Source organism: Misgurnus anguillicaudatus, unplaced genomic scaffold (genome assembly GCF_027580225.2).
Source record: "Misgurnus anguillicaudatus unplaced genomic scaffold, ASM2758022v2 HiC_scaffold_33, whole genome shotgun sequence".
Taxonomy (NCBI): domain Eukaryota; kingdom Metazoa; phylum Chordata; class Actinopteri; order Cypriniformes; family Cobitidae; genus Misgurnus; species Misgurnus anguillicaudatus.
The window spans coordinates 3,730,196-3,749,304 of NW_027395283.1; the positions used below are offsets into that span (position 1 = coordinate 3,730,196).

At 41.3% G+C, this 19,109-nt stretch overlaps 1 protein-coding gene and 2 long non-coding RNA genes across 3 annotated transcripts in view; 1 reads left to right on the top strand and 2 right to left on the bottom strand.

Moving 5' to 3' along the window:
• The window catches only part of LOC141363157 (NLR family CARD domain-containing protein 3-like), a 108,035-nt gene that overhangs the window by 35,079 nt on the left and 53,847 nt on the right, over positions 1 to 19,109 (bottom strand). The window lies entirely within an intron of this gene.
• On the top strand, positions 13,143 to 15,128 carry LOC141363287 (uncharacterized). The gene is made up of 2 exons (XR_012368855.1): positions 13,143 to 13,777; positions 14,056 to 15,128. It is a non-coding gene; the product is annotated as an uncharacterized lncRNA (long non-coding RNA).
• Positions 14,178 to 17,257, bottom strand: LOC129444497 (uncharacterized). The gene is made up of 3 exons (XR_012368854.1): positions 16,626 to 17,257; positions 15,561 to 15,668; positions 14,178 to 15,128 (listed from the first exon to the last, which is right to left on the bottom strand). It is a non-coding gene; the product is annotated as an uncharacterized lncRNA (long non-coding RNA).

The following is a 19,109-nucleotide window of genomic DNA, read 5'->3' on the forward strand; positions in this document are numbered from 1 at the left end:
GTTTATATTTAATGCTTATTTAATTATTTTTATTTAATGTTTTGTTAAAGATCTTTTCATTTGAAACTGCTGAGTAAAGAGCTGTTTGAATAGAGACTTTTGTTATGAAAAGTGACTCAGGAAAAAGATATCTGCACCACATGAAAAGATGAAGCATTTCCACATTTAAATGTTTATATTTTATTATTCTGGAGTTAAAAAGGACATCAGATGCAAGATTAAGTTGTCCTTTGGTAATAAGCACCCAATGAATTCTCACGGCATCCTAAGTTGGAAGCAGTCGATAAATAGCCTGTCATCAGAGAATCCTTGTGCTCGTGAAATTACTGGGGGAAGATACAAGTATTGTTATGTTTGAATATTCTTATAATATTATTTATGTTTTGTTTTTATTCAATTTGCTTAATATGAAAGACAAGCAGTAATAATATAGGGCGTGGTAATTGATTGACAATGGAGACAATGCCGGGAGTTGAGTGGGTCAGACACAATTTTGACCACTTCTTAAGTTTTGTTTAATTCCTAAGTACGGATTTCATTTCATACAATTTTTTCATTTATTTTTATCAATATTTTGTGAATAAGTTTTGTAAATACAAATTAATAAGAAGAAACAAAAGAAATGTTGTGTGGACTGAAGTGTGTAAAAATATAAAACCCACTGCCATACTTCTGCTGCCTTGAGAAAAGGCCAAAACAAGTCAAAGTTCAAATCTCTGAAATTCTGTGAATTGCTTTGGATTGTTTGATTAATTATGGAGCAATGATTTCCTGGACTTTGTGGAAATTAGATGGATGAAAATATGCTTTGCTGCTTCACTCGTGAGTCGTGAGTAATGGGATTTGAATAAAGACACTGAGACGCTGTGCTCGGAATGCCTTGTTTGTTAAAGAAAACGTTTTTTGTTAACACCAAAAAGATTTGCTGAAAGATTTAATGTTTATTATGCAAAGTTAAAGTAAATGGTCCAATATAAATAAAAAAGAAATGTTTATTAAACTGCTTGCTAAGCGAAGAGGAAAACTTGGAGCTCTTACACAGAAACAAAATGAAGTTAATGATCTCATTGAAGCCAGTGATAAAATAAAGAAGCAGTTAATGTTCAAGGTGAAAGTTGAATTATATCTTGGTTACACCAAGTAAGATCTCTAGTAAGAGCAGCAAAACATCTAATACAGTTACTTACTTGCAAGCTGAAACATAGCACGCTGTGCTAAAGGTAAAAGCAAAAGCTCTAGAACAAAAACAACACCTTTTAGTTCCTCGGTGTACACTGTCATACTTTTGCAACGTTCTCTAAAGGGGACGAAAAATCTTGTAGCGAATTTGCGGGAGGAGGGAAATAACGTTATTTGAAACACTATGAACCTCCGACCGAAACACTACGGGGATTCCCAAGGGAATCTTAGATTTTAGCTCAAAAGGGAATATGTATAATTAACTGTAATTAATTATACAAGTTTATCAGGTTTTACCTGGCGTAGCAGAATTAATAATAACAATTAATTAATATGTTCGTCCACCGAAGACATATATCCATAATCGTATATTAACGTCTAAGAAATGTTAATTTCATGGCCTTTAAAATTAACCTTCTCACTGATATACAGTGCTACTCGCAGCGTGTAGCTGGATCAAAAGGCAGAAATAGTGACTTTAATTTCGTGAGCATTGAACACAGAAACAATTCAATTGTGAAAATGCAAACCGGTTTATTAACTATAAAATGAAGTACACATAACGACTAACTAAACATACACACATACAATAACATAAAACATAGATGAGAAAGAAAAGATTGAGAAAGCTAGAGAGAGAGAGTAAAGATTGGCAAAGCACTATTGCTTAACATCTGCACAAACCATCGGAAAATCTCTAAGTAGCGCCTTAATTTTCATAAGGGGTAAAGCTTAAACATCAGCGAGTAAGACAAGTTTATACTTGCATTTGGCTCTTTGTGTTTTCGTTGCGAAGTTTCTGCTGCACGCGGTGCGAGCAAGGAGAGAGAGAGAGTCCAGATGTGTTCGTAAGATGTAGTCCGTTAAGTTGTTTCGTAGGGCGGATTGGTCCGCGTGGTTTTCCGAACTCTAGCGCAAAGTGCAAGCCAGGAAGACTGTCCCGAAGAAAGACGGGCTCAGAGAAAAGATGATGAATCCGAGGGACTCTGGTTGAGTCTCAGCGAGTTTCCAAACTGCGCTGACGGGTTACCTGGGTAACCGGGCGACTGGGCGCTCATGAGTGAACTAAGCCACTGACTGAGATACTGAGCGAATCGTTCGAATTGAGCTATTGAGCGAACTGAGCAATTGAGCTATGATGGCTTGGGCGATAGGCCGTTTTGACCTTTCACACGCCCAGCCCATTTTGGGTGTTTGACCAATGCGTGAAGTGTTCGGTCGCGCGGGGAAACAAGCCTTTGTTCTTTCAGACATCACATTTGCGTAATTGCATAAGGATAAAACTTTGTTTCCATAACTCTTCAAATCGATACTAAATGACATTGATGCGGCTTATGGTAATATGATACATAGAAATGATTGGGAAATAAAGAGTAGATTAATTCGATACTAGACAAGACATGGGTTTAAGATCACGTTGAATAATAATTTCATACCTAAGATATGAACCATGCTACAGTGAACAAAATCTAACTAAAGTGTTAACACACAGTTACATCACACATACCTGATCATGCAGTAAAGGGATATAACATATATATACATTTAAACAGCTCATTGTGATTTTTAAATGTGGTTTCATCACAGACATACAGTCTGCGCCCCCTGTTGTGTCTCTGGCGATATTCGTTTGAACGGCTCTGATGGAATTCCTTTGAACGTCCTTTTACGACGGCATTTGTTTTAATTGTTGCCCACTTTACAGCCTTGATAGGTGATAGAGGAGACAGGGTTATCTAATTATCACAATTTTAGGGCTGTTGAAATCCAGATGCCCAATGGCCTCTATTTGACTCCGAGCCATTTGCTACATATCCCCCCTTCATGGCCACCAGGGTCTTGAGAGACTTTGGTGGGCGATGGTTCAATAGGCGATGGTTATACAGGTCATTTGGTCTGGATGGCAGGTGTATCTTAATTTTCTGCAGCGCTTCGGCGTGCCTGCAGAGGGGTGATTTCGATGAGGTTGGGCTCTTGCTCGGCTTGTGTGTCTTGCTTCCCACGGTTCCGCTTGAAGGCTCGAGGGACGGCAGCTGTGCACTTGTTCACTGTTTCCTGCATCCCGCTGACTCTTCGGTACAGGATGAAAGTGAGGCCAAGAGTAAGGGCATATCCTACTCCTGTGGAGAGGCACAGTACCGTATCAGCGGCGGTCCAGGCTCGGAAAACAGGAAGGCTGTGCATAGCTGGCATGCGAGCAAGTGCCTGGAGGGCAGTGTCAATGGGCGTGACATCAATTAGTTGGGTCCCCCCTTCTGCAATCCTCATCTCCAGTTCAGGGTCTAAAGTGAAGTTGTGATCCCGGAAGAAAGTTGAAAATTCCAGTTCGGTGTGGTACTCCTCACTGGGAAGGTGATAGAGTGCGAGTTCATCGATGTGAAGAATCGCACCTTTTGGAACTTGGATCCACATCGTCTGGTTTGGTAGACTGATGCGGGTGGCTGTGTCGTGTTGGTCGTAGGTCAAAGTGGTCGTGCTGGCTGGGGTGTTGACCAGCCATCGGTCACCTACGATTTCAGCTTGGGTGTTAGTGACCTCGGCTCGTGGTTTAGCTGAGGCAGGACAACGAGAGTCAATCTTCATGGGCCGCAGCCCACAGATGCCGTCAGTGTTGTCCTGAAGGAAAGGTTTGCTGGGGCGGAGATAATTAATGTCTTTAGTGAGGCTGCCCATGTGCAGGTTTGGTGCAAGGTACAGCTGTTCATTGCTGTCATGGTAAGCCACCACAGTGGGGGTGCGTATTCTGATGTGGGTGTTTCCCTGCCAGAAGCCAACATTGACAATGTCCTTAAGTCTGTAGATGTTGTGTGACTCTATGATTGGCAGGTTTATCAGAAAAACAAGTTCGCCTTGTTCAGGGGCTATGCTTCGTGGGATTGCGCTACCTAGGGAGTAGGCCAGATGTGCCTGCAGGGTGTTTGTTGGGCCTGCAGTGGCAGAGGATAAAATGGTCTGTACCAGGCTTAGGGTTACCAGGCAGGGTGGAGTGGCTGCTGCAGCGGCTCCGAGTAGGGCTCCCCGGAACCGCTTGGGACGCTTGGTTTGTCCGTCAAGACCTGCCTGTGTGACAGTCATCTTCTGAAGTTGGTACAGCATGTGTTTGATGTCAGCCTCTGCGTGAATCATAGCATTCTGCGCCCATCGTTCTCCTGCCCAACTGGTTTCTGGTGCTGATGCGGTGTAGTGTGCTCTGTAGACATCACGGGGGTTGAGTCGGACATAGACTTTTTGGCTATGTGTTCTGCAGTTCGTGATCGGTAGTCCAGGTTGCTCTTTAAGGACGATGCCTGAGATGGGACCCGGCGACACGATTTCAGGTTGCGGCCATCCCCCATGTAGGCTGATGTACAGAACAGTGATCCACAGCAGCATCCTGGTGACAGAGAGGGAGAGAGAGAAAGAACAATAGGCGAGCGCTACAGGTCCTTGTTTGGTCAGGACAGTTCTCTTTCTTTTCATTGGCGGCTGTTCCCTAGGTGGCAGAGTTCTAGTGATGAGGCAGTGTGGAGAAGTTTGGTTCGTCCCCCCTTTACTATCATGCCATAATGTTGAGTGTCTCTTGACTTGGTTCTGATGGACCGATCTGGAAATTGGTTCCTTCTGACTCCTGCCCATCTTGATCTGGTATGCAATGGGGGAGAGTTTGTCCACAATCTCATGAGGTCCTGTCCAGTGTGGCAGAAATTTCTTTGACAGCTGTCGGTGAGCTGTCTGAATTGGCAGGGCGAAACTGTAGGACCAGATCTTGGTCGTTCGAAAAGCGAAGGTTGTTCCCGGATGAAGTTCATCCAGGTACTGGTGAGTGGTGTCTTTGGGTGCTGGAAAGCATTCTGCCAACTTTGTGAATTGCCAGATGACCGTGAGAAAGTGTTTGTTGCCCCTCGTTGACCTGGGTAATGGTCCAACCCAGTCTATCTGGAGGTCTGACAATGGGAAGTTGACACCTCTTTTTTGAAGTGGTGCTCCATGGTTTGGCTTAGCCGGTTGGAACTGGCAGCAAACCAGACATTCCTTGATGTGTTCTGCTACATCGTGCTGTATTCCAGGCCAGTATGCCACCTGTTTCTGTGTTTCATATGTGGCTTTTGTGCGGTGGTGTGTGGCACATGCTGTGTCATGCGCGTACATTAGTATGACCCCCCTATGGGCCTGAGGAACCACAAGCGCAGGTGTAGTGCGGTCACCAGGGACATACCTGAGGATGTTGTGTTGTATGCACCGCAGGTGCCTGACATCGTTGAGACGTTTGCGGGTTGGAGCAGCAGACACGTCAGAGTTTGTGATAGGGTAGGTGGAGGGGTCTGAGAGGTGGTTTAACATAGCTTGGGTAGCGATGTTAAAGGCTTGTAGTTTCTGATGATCTGCATCATCCTGCATGGCATCTGCATCTTTTAAATTTTGTTGCACTTGTGCCTCAAATCCTGGGTATGGCTCTGAGTCTTTGGCTGGATGCAGAGTGCAGAGCAGTGAACTTTTGGAGTTTAGGTCTGAGACGAAATTCCCGCGGCTGGCTGGGGGGTCGTCCATGACCTGTGTGACCTGGCAGTTTACCTCAGACGATCTGGCTGATTGAAAGGGTAAAGGTTCTCGCACTTGAGCCCAAATTTTTAACTGTTTAAAGTCCATTAAGGGTTCAAAGCGGTCTAGCAGGTCTTTGCCAATGAGGAGAGGGTATGAGTCCATTGGTGAGATGTACACAGGGTGTATGATGCTCATAGGACCGACTGTCAGGTGGATGGGAATCACCTGTTGCAGTTGAACTTCAGTCTGGCTGTAAGACTGCACATTCAGCATACACCTTTGGGGTTTAAGGGTCAAATTTTGGGCCTTAGCTCTGTTCTGGAGTCTGGTGAAAAGCTGAGATGACATCAGCGTTAGGTCAGCTCCGGTGTCGACGAGGGCTTCTAGTTCAACCTCATTTTCCAAGGTGATGGATAGATATAGCTTTTTAGCTTCTCCTCTTTCGATCAGGTTTCCCAGGAGGCTTGGTACTGGGGCTGTTGTATTAATGGGAAGGCAGTCAAGGCTGGTTTTCTGTGACTCTGTAGGGAAAGAGACACTTAACACAGCACTCTCTGGTACTTGCAGGCTTTGGTTGGTTGGTGTTTGAGATATTGTTTGTATGCCAAAGTCTTTGAATAAGGAGTCGGGTTTGTCTTCGTGGTCCTCTTTGTGGGGCCTCTTTTGCATTAACTCCTTCAATATTCTCAGAATCTCTGCTGTCTCAGACGTGTCTGTGTCACACTGTTTCGGGGGTAGCTCAGACTTAGATTTGCTCTGTGTGTATCGAGACTGATCTCTCTGTTGACTGTTACCAGTATTTGATCTGCCAGGTGCAGGACGGTTACCTCTAGGTCGTCGGCCCGGTTCCCACGAGCCGCCACCCTTCTGGTTGTCTGATGAGTTTGGCCGGCTCCATGACCTCTCGGCGCGTCCCATTTGGTGCTTGGGACGAGCCCCTTCATGGCCGTACCATTCCTGGCTGGCTGTAAAGTCTCTTGACCCTCTTGGCCCTCTGTTGAAAGGTCTTTCACTGTGGCGCTGTCGTGCGCCCTCCAGTGGTAGTTCAGGGTACAGTTCAGAGACAGGGAGAATGACAGGGTTTTTAACAGTCTTTTCAGAGGCCGCTCTTTGTTTACCATAAGCTTTCTGGGCCAAGTCCCGCAGCTGCCTGGTTGTCATTGTGCGAGGGCAGGCCATAACCCCTAAGTGTTGGCTTACTGTGAAGTGAAGATTTCGCAGGAAGAGGGTCCTGAAGTTGAAGTCCTCCTCCATTCCTGGCTCATTCCGTGAGCCAAAGTAAGCTCGCCTGAGTCTGTTGTAATAGGCCTGTGGAGTTTCGTTTCGGCTCTGTTTGAGGTCCATCGCTGTAACAAGTCCTTGTTCTGCCTCTGGATCCGAAAACTCTTCTATTAAAGCCTTTTGCAGCTGCTCGTAATCCATCTTGACGTTTTCTGGCTGCCGGTCAAGGAAACTCCTCACCTCACGGCTGGAAGTAACCCGTAGCAGATACAGTTTGTCTCTTGTGGTTACATTTGGCAGTGTTTGCAAATAAAAGTCAATGTCCTGCAGGTAAGAGTGGATATCATGGCCACCTGCAGGCTCTGGGGTAAATGTTGGGATATTTCTAGCCAGCTTGTCGAGGTCTTTGGGTGCCACGCCGGGCATGTCTGCAGGTGACCTCGGGAAATTTGTCTGTCCCCACCCCCCTGTGGTAGTGAGAGGTTCGGGGATGCTGGCTGATGTCTTTAACAGTGGGCTCCCGCCCCCCTTTTCAACAGAAAAGCTTTGGTGGGGGGGTGCAGGCTCACTGGTTGAATGAAAGGGAAAGGTTGCTTTTTCTCTTACTTGTTCAGCTTGCAGTTTATATGCATAAATGAGTTCTCTTTGGGCGGAGTCAAGGTCGTCCCTAGCCTGGTCTCGTTGCTGAGCCAGAGCTCGACCTTCATCTCGAGACGCTCGCAGGTGATTCTCACAGGCCTTCAGCTTGGCATCACGTTCCTTCAGTTCTGCCTTTGCTCTCACCAGAAGATGTTCAGCCTGCTGGAGCTTTCCAGACAGCTCTTCTCTGGCTGTCTTTTCCTGTTGCTCCCTGTGCTCTGTGTCTGTGCGAAGTTTTGACAAGGCCTCTTGGAGTTGTCCAATCTTGTCCTTTAGCCTCCAGTGTTTCTCCTCCATCGATGGGTGTTGATCCTCTAATCCCTGTGTCAGCTGATCTAGACGATTCTGCGCGTCCTCCTGATTCCTCCGTGCCTCTGCTGCTTGGAGCTGTAGAGCTGCTGCATCCTGTTCCAGTTGGGCGATGTTCCTTTCGCCCAGTTTAAGCTGGATAATGAGGTTGTGAGCGATGGCACCTGTGATCTTGGCTATATCCTTGTGACTGTAGCTCCTCGTTGGGTCGTGGGCTATGAACTTGTCCAGGGTGCCGTCGAGTTGCTCTCTTTCCAAGTGTTGCAGTTCATTGGCGAGGTTGGGCAGGAGTTCAGATGTCACAGCGCTGAGCCAGGCCTCTAGCTGGTCCCAGTGGTTGACAGGGCTTGGTAATCTGGACATGTTGACACACTGGTAGAAGAGAAAACACAAAGAGCCAATGCGAGTCCGCACAGTTCAGCGAGCTACGGCAATAAATATATATATATATATATATGGGCTATAAGCTTATTATCAGGGCCTTTCTCCGGCGGCACAGATAATCAGTGTGGGGAAATAAGGGAAAAATTTTAGTAATTTGTCGCTTTGTTAAAACCTATAGGTCGCCTTGGACATTTGGTTATTCGAGCGTATTACTAATGAATTCTCCTAATGGTTTGTGCAGTTTTGCTCTTTCAACCCAAAATAAAGTGAATCAAAATAATTAAAATTAATTAATTATAATGATAAAAATAAAATAAAACATAAAATAAAGAATGAGGAGGATAGGTTGCTGGAAATGTAATGAAACAGGAAAGGGAAAAGAGAGGAAAAACAAATAAATGATAATAAAAAAAAAAATAAATAAAAATAAATAAAAATAAAAATAATAAAATAAACTGAAAATGTGAATTGAGACAGCCAACAGACGAAGTCCTAAGGCTGGGGGAATGAAGAGGATAGGAGGGTGAAAAAGGGGTTTCCTGTTTCAGCTTAGCAGGTTCTCTACCCTAAATTTGATGACAGGGCCTTACAGGGAGAGGGCACTATGGAGTCATGCGAGTTAGGGGAGTGGCTTAGCTAGATTGGCTGAGTTAGACCCAACCTGATAGGGATCTGGTGCCTCTAGTGGCTACAGAGGGGAGAAAAGTGCATCTCTTTTACACCAACACTCGTTGACTATTTAAGGAAACCCAGGGTGGAACACAGAGACAAGGCGCTTCCCTGAGCACGCAGCCAAGAGTGCCGGGCCTTCTGCCCTCCCCACCTCGACCGCTCAACAGTCACACCCTTCACACTGCCGGGCCGCACTCAAAGGTGTCACCCACCAACTGGCACTGCCGCTAGGGCTTTTGTGTGTCAGCTGGCAAGGTTAGCGATTGGAGTGCCCGGTGGCAGAGGTTGCACTGTGTCTTGCTGCCTAAGGTGCTAAAGGAGGGAGCTACCGCAGCACCCCGACTGTACACACTCGAGTCAGTTCAGCGGGACCGGTCTCTTGTAGAACTCACCGCTGGCGAATCCTTTGATTCATCTATCAAGTGTTAGCCTTAAAGAGATTCACAGGGGCTTATCCTATTGCACCAGTTAAAACATAAATGAATTCACTGAGAATGGGACTTATGGGGCTGAATTCTATTCACAGTAAAGAATTGATTCAATTAAAATTTAAAATAAATCAAACTGCATTGAATTTAAATTTAAACTTAATTAAAAATAAAATCTCTACAATAGAAAAGAGAACAGGAGAGTAAGGAGTGAGAGAGACCAGCAAAAAAAAAAATGAAATAAAATAAAAATAAAATAAATCAAAATGAAAATAAAAATTAAATAAAGAAATAATAAATTAATAAAGCCACAGCAATATTAATTATTATTTATAATTTAAGACCATAACATTCAATATGTAGGAAATAAAACTACAAAGTAGTAGAATAACCTAGTTATTGAAGTAAGGTCAAAAATCCAAGTTTGATTCCTGTCACACACTCCCAAAAGAGTTTATGAGAGGACCAAACGAGCTTTTCCCACTAGATGGCGATATTTCGCCCAACAAACAAAGAAAGCGGAAGTCAGACGTAGAGTAATGGAGAAGAAGAAGTGTTAGACACTCAAGACTGACATCTAGTGTTAGAACTAGGTAGTACGCTTTAAACTGACAAAGATTCGCTTCTATACAGTAATTACATCGGCGGCCGCTGCGTTGCTAAGACGACGGATGTAATTTGCTCGTGTTCAGCCGGTGCCTCTTTTGGCTTACGTTACCGGGACACGAAATAAACAAGAATCCAACGTGCTTTATCATACGTTGTGACTATAAATACTTGATCAAGTTTTTATCTCCTTTAAAATTGAAAAGTCTTACCCTCGGTGCTTACAATTTTAAAAATCCACGTACGTGAATAAAATGGAAAAATACAATAGACAGCTTCTCTAATTGTAAATCATTTCCTGGAGATTTAACAAAAAGGCCTTATCAGATGGGAGTGCTCACTCGACCACCGCTTCGCTCTAAATAAAGGAATTCTACTCTTTATTAGGCGGAATCAGACGGTAATGCAGCGTATTTTTTTTAATACGGTTACCTTAAAGACTGCAGTTAACTATACATAACAGGGGCGCGAGTCTGTTACGTCCTGAAAATGATACAGGAAAATACATTTTCATTCATACAAAGAAAGAACGAAATCAGTTATAGCTGATAGTTCTTTTTCATTCACACCATGCAAAAACACATTTGATTTGTAACTGGTTTGCTCAGAAAATAATGTTTAAATCTGCCCGCGCGTTCTCCACCATTATATGTAGCGAATTTGCGGGAGGAGGGAAATAACGTTATTTGAAACACTATGAACCTCCGACCGAAACACTACGGGGATTCCCAAGGGAATCTTAGATTTTAGCTCAAAAGGGAATATGTATAATTAACTGTAATTAATTATACAAGTTTATCAGGTTTTACCTGGCGTAGCAGAATTAATAATAACAATTAATTAATATGTTCGTCCACCGAAGACATATATCCATAATCGTATATTAACGTCTAAGAAATGTTAATTTCATGGCCTTTAAAATTAACCTTCTCACTGATATACAGTGCTACTCGCAGCGTGTAGCTGGATCAAAAGGCAGAAATAGTGACTTTAATTTCGTGAGCATTGAACACAGAAACAATTCAATTGTGAAAATGCAAACCGGTTTATTAACTATAAAATGAAGTACACATAACGACTAACTAAACATACACACATACAATAACATAAAACATAGATGAGAAAGAAAAGATTGAGAAAGCTAGAGAGAGAGAGTAAAGATTGGCAAAGCACTATTGCTTAACATCTGCACAAACCATCGGAAAATCTCTAAGTAGCGCCTTAATTTTCATAAGGGGTAAAGCTTAAACATCAGCGAGTAAGACAAGTTTATACTTGCATTTGGCTCTTTGTGTTTTCGTTGCGAAGTTTCTGCTGCACGCGGTGCGAGCAAGGAGAGAGAGAGAGTCCAGATGTGTTCGTAAGATGTAGTCCGTTAAGTTGTTTCGTAGGGCGGATTGGTCCGCGTGGTTTTCCGAACTCTAGCGCAAAGTGCAAGCCAGGAAGACTGTCCCGAAGAAAGACGGGCTCAGAGAAAAGATGATGAATCCGAGGGACTCTGGTTGAGTCTCAGCGAGTTTCCAAACTGCGCTGACGGGTTACCTGGGTAACCGGGCGACTGGGCGCTCATGAGTGAACTAAGCCACTGACTGAGATACTGAGCGAATCGTTCGAATTGAGCTATTGAGCGAACTGAGCAATTGAGCTATGATGGCTTGGGCGATAGGCCGTTTTGACCTTTCACACGCCCAGCCCATTTTGGGTGTTTGACCAATGCGTGAAGTGTTCGGTCGCGCGGGGAAACAAGCCTTTGTTCTTTCAGACATCACATTTGCGTAATTGCATAAGGATAAAACTTTGTTTCCATAACTCTTCAAATCGATACTAAATGACATTGATGCGGCTTATGGTAATATGATACATAGAAATGATTGGGAAATAAAGAGTAGATTAATTCGATACTAGACAAGACATGGGTTTAAGATCACGTTGAATAATAATTTCATACCTAAGATATGAACCATGCTACAGTGAACAAAATCTAACTAAAGTGTTAACACACAGTTACATCACACATACCTGATCATGCAGTAAAGGGATATAACATATATATACATTTAAACAGCTCATTGTGATTTTTAAATGTGGTTTCATCACAGACATACAGTCTGCGCCCCCTGTTGTGTCTCTGGCGATATTCGTTTGAACGGCTCTGATGGAATTCCTTTGAACGTCCTTTTACGACGGCATTTGTTTTAATTGTTGCCCACTTTACAGCCTTGATAGGTGATAGAGGAGACAGGGTTATCTAATTATCACAATTTTAGGGCTGTTGAAATCCAGATGCCCAATGGCCTCTATTTGACTCCGAGCCATTTGCTACAATCTGAACCTTTAGAGAACATTAGGCACATTCCTAAAACGTTCTTTTTTGGTTATAAAAGTCTTGCAGTTCAAGCAGTGTCAGCTGGTCAATAGAGGGCACTGGGGCGCCGCAACCCAAAGTTGGCCAGAGAAAAGCATGTTACCAAAAAGTTAAATATGTAGTGCAAATTAATACCAAATAAAACCTTTTAGTTGTACTATTTCATTGTTAGTCACTTTATCATTTATTTAAAAAAAAAATCAAAACTGAGTTTGTTATGTGTGTGCATGGGCGTCGAAACCATGATATGTGGGTGGGACAGGACAGGACCCACCCACTTTTTGAGACCAATGATAATGGACCCACCCACTTCTTCTCTAATTTAGCGCATTTGTCTGTTCACTTATCAAAGTGTTGTTAGTCAAAGGGGTTGTCGCTGAGTTGCTGTTCGAACAAAGTGCTGAAAAACCTCCTTCGCGAAATGTATAACGTTTTAAACGGAAATAAAGGTCAAACAACAATACATTAGGAAAATTAATAACTGTTTATTTATAGTATATTTTCTATAGACGTGTAAAACCATATTATGGCGGATTGTTTTACTTTCACTGTTTCACGAGTTTGCCTGCCCATTAGTCTTAATAATTAACGGTAAACGAACTTAGCTTGCTGTTCTTAAAGGCAGCTCGAACCATAGGTCGGACTTGAGCCCCAAGTTCAAGAGACAGAAGAAAAAAAGGAGGAGATGAGGAGGAGAGGTGCCAGAAGAATTGCGGCTGTGCGCGGAGGCACGAAAACTCCCGTTTACCATATGCTTTTAATGATAATTGACACATCACTAAATGTGGTTCCTTTCAAACCTACATTAAAAGTGTAGGTATGGAATTACATTTGTGTCAAATTAAACGCACGCAACTTTTGCAAAAACAAACAAAAATATACATTGATAAAAGAAAAAAACTATCTGAAAATAAAAACAATCAACTAACTAGCAAAAACATTAACATCATCTTTAAATATACTGCATTCTTTGTTTATAGTTTTCTAAGTTTCACTTTCACTAAATATAGTTTTGAATGTGCTGCAAATGTTTTCGTTTTCACTTTCCAAGTTTTCGTTTGCGCTTCGCAAATTTACGTTCTCCATTTTGACACAAACCTCTCGTGAGGGGCGGGCTTAACAGCGGTTCGCTCTTATTGGCTTGTGAGATTTTGATTGACAGCTCATTGAACCGGAACCCCGGAACAGAAGGTGGCAGTAGTGCACCAATAAGCTGGATCCCAACCGCTGTTAAAAATAACAAGAAGAAGACGATCGGACGCTGTTTATCAGCGGAGCTGCAAGTAGTCTAAACAAACGGTAATAAGAGTATATTTATTTAATGATAAAACACGGATATTTTACACGTCAGCAGAGGAATAACAATAGTTCAAGATGAGTAATCGGGAGGCTCACGGTCTGGAGCAACAACACCATCCTCCTCGGCCGGACAATCGAGGCAACCTTACCTGAGGTAAGTTAAGTTTTTAATAACTATCAAAATAAATAGAATAATCCCACTGCAAGTTTTATTGATGTGCTGCTGAGGAGGTTTTTGCTGTTAGCCGTGCACAGGGTGACCAGCTTCAAAATTTCAGGGTTCTTATGTTAACCTTGTCTGTAAATTTGCGGTTTTCTAAAGCAACAATTAGTTACAAACAAGTTATACATTTTAAAGTATTAGTGTTGAATGACTATTGTGCTACATGTAGTGATGTCATTAAATGCTTATTGTTTATTTTACTGCCCTAGACGGCGAAACTCAGGACGAGGCAGCACTTTCTGTCCCATGCAGTGGTTGACAGGCACCTGCTTCTGTCAGAGAAAAACGCCTTCAAAATAACTGATAATAACTTTGATCACACATGCATGCATCGAAGGCCAAGCAAATGAATTTAAAGAAAGAATGGAAACAGCAGTGCAACATAATGCTTACTTTTACAGAGTGTCAGTTGAAATGAACTCAAATGTCTAGACAAAATGTTTCTCCCAATAGTAATGTCTTTTTTATCATTTATAGATGCTGTTTAACAGTTGTTAATGATTTTACATGCATCTGAATGGTTTACAGAGTCTTAAAGGGATAGTTCACACAAAAATGAAAATTCTGTTATTATTTACTCAGTCTCATGTTGTTGTAAACCTATTTAAGTTTCTTTATTCTGCTGAGAAGATATTTTGATAAATGATGGTAAGCACACATGAGAGTGTACCCATTGACGTCTAAAGTACAAATTAAATCTAAGGAGGAAAATGGAGGACAGTCAATTTTCTATGTCATGTGATGTTTAAACACACAAAAGTTTCTAATCTAATCATCCATATGCCGATATATAACATGCATAACGTCTTGCATTGCATTTGTCCTTCATGTTTAGCTGCGTTGACTCTCAGATATGTAAAGCACAGGCTGACAGATGTAGTGAGAAGGCATGATATATAAAGATAAATTACCAGCACAACGCTATGAAGTGTTGCCATGAATAACCCTGCAGATGCATATGAATCCGGACACAATAAGAGGGGAAGCCCAGCAGTCAGAGATGTGTCTCCATTGTGGTTACAGGTGGGAAATAGTTTTAAAGGAAAGGTACATCTGTGAACCAGCTTTTGTATCTTGTAAACCTGAAAATGACTTTTACAATTTAAATGGAGCACAGTCTTTGGATGACATCAAGTGTCTGTTGGTATAACTCCTAGACATTCAATGGTGATATCAAAGGCTTTTGGTCTGACAAAGGACAATAGATCTCTGGCACCACGACCACACCATCATCCTCTGTGACATTGTCAACAATTTCCTCTTAAAAAAGTTGCTCCACCATCTGAAAAAGAAACAACGTGTTATAATGCTAACCAAATTTAGTTTGATACATTTCTAAGGACACATAATTACATAATGCCAAAATAACTATATGCAAGTACATGAATGTCAAGAATAAAAATCCTGATATTTAGTTAATGTCATTCCAATCTCATGTAACATAAGCCCTATTTACACATGGCATTGGATGAGTCTTGAGACCACATTTGCTTTAAGGGGAAGGGGACAGCACGCTACTTACTATGATAATGAGTAATGACTTTGCAAAATAGTTTGGGGGAAGGATGTATTATTACAGTGTTTTTTTGTTGTTGTTGTTTATTAAGAGTTTAATGTCATGCCATCTACCTGGCTAGAATTATGAATAAAAATAAAAGATGAAAAATGAAACGTTAATTCTTGATAAATATTCTAAAATGAAATCTGGTCTTACAAAATATGTGCAGTTCACCTGCCGAATCAAGCACTGTCTCTTCTTCCATTGCAGTTCTTCATAGTACAAGAGACAGCTGACCAAACATCACACCATAGAGGCTCAATTCTAAAAAAAAAAGAGAAAAGTATGGTCAAATCGTAGCTTATAAAAAAGCAATGTCTGTCCATAGTAAATCATCATGTGAAGTATTATGGAAACCAAATTAGTGGCATTCCTACATTAAGGGCAGGTAGGCTGAATACCACCAGATGTGGTGCAGATATGCATTTTTAGAGTGCTGCTAATACGCCTAAATAAGACAATTCTGTCGTCATTTACTCACCATCATGTCGTTCCAAACCCTTAAGACTTTGGTTCATCTTCTGAACACAAGTAAAGATCTTTAAAATGTTATCTTTTCAAAGAGAGCTTTCTGTCCCACCAGTAACAGCAAACATTACTACCCCTTTCAAGGCTTCATTTTAACCTTGCAGTGCTCTTGTAAACGTGCATTAAAGATTAATTGATTTGAATTAAAATTGATTTAAACTAAACATTCGCTGCAAAATATGTTCTCACACTTGTTCTTGTAGAAATAGCTAACATGAATTCTATGCTGAACTCGTTACATTTCAAATCTAATAAAAACATAAACTAAAAAACCTAAAAATTTACCAAAGCCCCTTTAAATTGGTATTTTATATACAGAGAACAACATGAACTGGTTCAGTGCCTACCTGGAGAAATTACACTCTTTGGTCCTGATAAGTAATATAAAATAAAAAGCGGAATTAGGCTAAAATCTTACATTTGTTTTTTATGGACAATAATAAAGATAGAATTGTTTGCCTAACCACAATTAAAGAAAGATCATTATCTTTGCGTTTCACATATCCATTGTAAGCCTAAATGTGCCAAAGTAGACTATGGAACAAATGGGTCTGTTACATAACGATCTTTGCTCTGCTTTGAGAAATGCAATACCATTCATATACAGTTTAACACAACTGTTGCAGCCTTCACACATGAATAAATCTTGCAGTGGGATTATTCTATTTATTTTGATAGTTATTACAAACTTACCTCAGGCTGCCTCGATTGTCCGGCCGAGGAGGATGGTGTTGGTGCTCCGGACCGTGAGCCTCTCGATTACTCATCTTGAACTATTGTAATTCCTCTGCTGACGTGTAAAATATCCGTGTATTATCAATAATGTTCTTTAATATACTCTTATTACCGTTTGTTTAGACTACTTGCAGCTCCGCTGATAAACAGCGTCCGATCGTCTTCTTCTTGTTATTTTTAACAGTGGTTGGGATCCAGCTTATTGGTGCACTACCGCCACCTTCTGTTCCGGGGTTCCGGTTCAATGAGCTGTCAATCAAAATCTCACAAGCCAATAAGAGCGAACCGCTGTTAAGCCCGCCCCTCACGAGAGGTTTGTGTCAAAATGGAGAACGTAAATTTGCGAAGCGCAAACAAAAAATTGGAAAGTGAAAACGAAAACATTTGCAGCACATTCAAAACTATATTTAGTGAAAGTGAAACTTAGAAAACTATAAACAAAGAATGCAGTATATTTAAAGATGATGTTAATTTTTTTGCTAGTTAGTTGATTGTTTTTATTTTCAGATAGTTTTTTTCTTTTATCAATGTATATTTTTGTTTGTTTTTGCAAAAGTTGCGTGCGTTTAATTTGACACAAATGTAATTCCATATGTAGGCTACTCGTTAAAATATTATTACTGCAGTAAAATAGTTTATTTTGATTATGGTGCCACAATCGCTGGATAATTAGAAGACATTTTTTTACAGAAACCTGAAATTAGGCTACTTTTCATTTCCGATATCACAGAGTTGAACGTCTTCACGTATTGACATTATTTGCGAGGTACATTTGCAAATGATTCATAAAGTCATTCCTTTGCAATTGTTTGATCGATTGTGTTTTAGAAGTACACATGCTCAAAGTCTTATGACAGGATTGTTTCCCGACGGATACCATTAAATAAATTGATCTCATTTCCAGAGTCTCACATTTATATTTCTCTAAGAGAGAGAAAGAGAGAATGGGTATCACACATAAAAAAGGTATACAAAAATTGTATCAGTACCTTCATTTGTTTTTCTTATCTTTTATTTCCTTAAAATAAAAAATAAACATTGTAGCCTACTGTCAGCAGAGTAGAGGAAAAAATTGTCACAGAGAAAAATAAATGAAATATGACATCTGTGATTATTTGCAAAATAATAGCAAGGGCTATAACCAGAATTCCGACGCAATACTGTCTTTTATTTAATAAATGCTAATGTTCAGATGCAATTTTCATGTTTCCTTTTAATTAGCCTATTGCAGTATATGTATTTTTCGGGGGGGGGGGGGGGGGTTGACGTGGGGACCCACCCACTTTTCATTTGCTTCCGACGCCCATGTGTGTAACAGATGGCTTAGAGTCAGATCGAGGCCATTTTGCATCTGGATCGTAACAGCCCCAAACTTGTGATAATTAGATACCCAGATAGCAGACGGTCTCGGCCCGAATGTGGCCTCATGATGGCACTGCTGGCGTGCTGCCGGCAACGGCATGCAACATGTCAGCCAAGTATGGGCCAGGTGTGGCAATGATGGCACTGGATCCATGATGGCAGATAACATTTGGGCCAGTTGTGGGTGGGAGGTATGTGGCCCAGATCAGTGTAGTGATTGTGGCCCAGATCAGTCTAGTGATTGTAAGCCACATTTTAAATACTGTGTTTTATAATAAATAATTATACGAATTGAAGGATTTTCAGGCTATCTTAATCTTAATGTTAATTTAACCTTTTATTAAATAAAATATTAGTTTTGTATAAAAAAAGCTAATATTGGACAATAATGTTTGTCTACATTTTAATCACCTAAACATGCCTTCAGATCATGGGTCAAGATTATTTTGTTCAAATGACCCTGAACTTCCAGAAGATTTTTTTCTGAATTTAAAAGTTTTGATAATGTTGGTTTGAGAAGCACAATGGATCGATTCGATTTGAACTTGCTTTTGCGTGATTTTCATTGTAGCAGGAGTTTATTCCTGCTGAAGATTTCTGACTTCAATGACTAAGTAAAACTATCATTGTGTACAATCAGATGTTAGATACTGTAGAAATACACGATATGTTTCACTGTGCTTTTGCTTGCCGAAGTGTTAAAAAAGATCAAATCATGTGTCAGTTAACCTTCGCGTTACGTTAAGGATACGCAGTTTTTTTATGCAGTGCAACAAGAACCTACACGTGAATGACGTCAAAGTACTGCGAGAGCGACTGGAATGATCATGGGCGGGATTCTGATTTCAAATCACTCTCGCGGTATTTTAACGTCATCCGTTTGTCAGTTCCTGCAATGCATCATTACTTCGAACACCTTGTCAGAAATGATTGAGATGGTCAATCAAATTAAAAAATGCGAGTGCAACTGGCCAATCACATAACAGAAGACGAGCTTCCTGTTAACGCAAGCCGAGCGACGGCCAATCAAATTAACCAATAGGCGGGTTTACCGCCAGGAGAAGCAGTTACGCCGCGTCA